Raw genomic sequence first — 595 nt, 5'->3', positions numbered from 1 at the left:
GGCATTAAAGGTGAAACAGAAGCAAATTCTTTCATGTTTAAAGTGTGACAAAGTTATTATTTGTAAATAGACTCTCGTATGAGGAGGCTTCAAAAATTTTGGAAAAATAAAATAAAAATAAATAAAATAGAAAGTTTCCATGAGCTTTTTAGAACTCCCTAGAATAATTCTCATGTGTGTGTGCATGTGTTCACAAATACAGGTTTTAAATATTGCGTGAAAGGGTTCTAAATACCAACTTTAAAAATTCTTATGATGGTCTCTCTTTGACACGTAGCATCCATTGTCTTTAAGCCTCAGCTAAACCAAGGCAAGAAGTTTCAGCTACACAGGCTTTTCTGTCTGGTGGCTTCTCCAGTGCTACATGTTGAAAATTTTTATAGCCCACACTGACTGAGTCCAAACATCAATGGATGCTTTCTCCTTGACATTCCCAAGGCTTCTCCTAGAAGTCTGGCAAAAAGCGCGTGTTGGAGTAGTCCTAAATAGTTGGACAGAAAGTGTTACAAGTGTCAGCCAACGTTACTACATAATTGTTTTACTAGGTAATTATGTGTGTGCTATGTGCCGTGGAGTCTGTTCCAACTCATAGCAA

The sequence above is a fragment of the Chrysochloris asiatica genome, unplaced genomic scaffold, assembly GCF_000296735.1.
Source record: "Chrysochloris asiatica unplaced genomic scaffold, ChrAsi1.0 scaffold00029, whole genome shotgun sequence".
In the NCBI taxonomy this organism is placed as follows: domain Eukaryota; kingdom Metazoa; phylum Chordata; class Mammalia; order Afrosoricida; family Chrysochloridae; genus Chrysochloris; species Chrysochloris asiatica.
The sequence above is the reverse complement of the archived record's forward strand: the minus strand, read 5'-3'. Positions refer to the sequence as shown.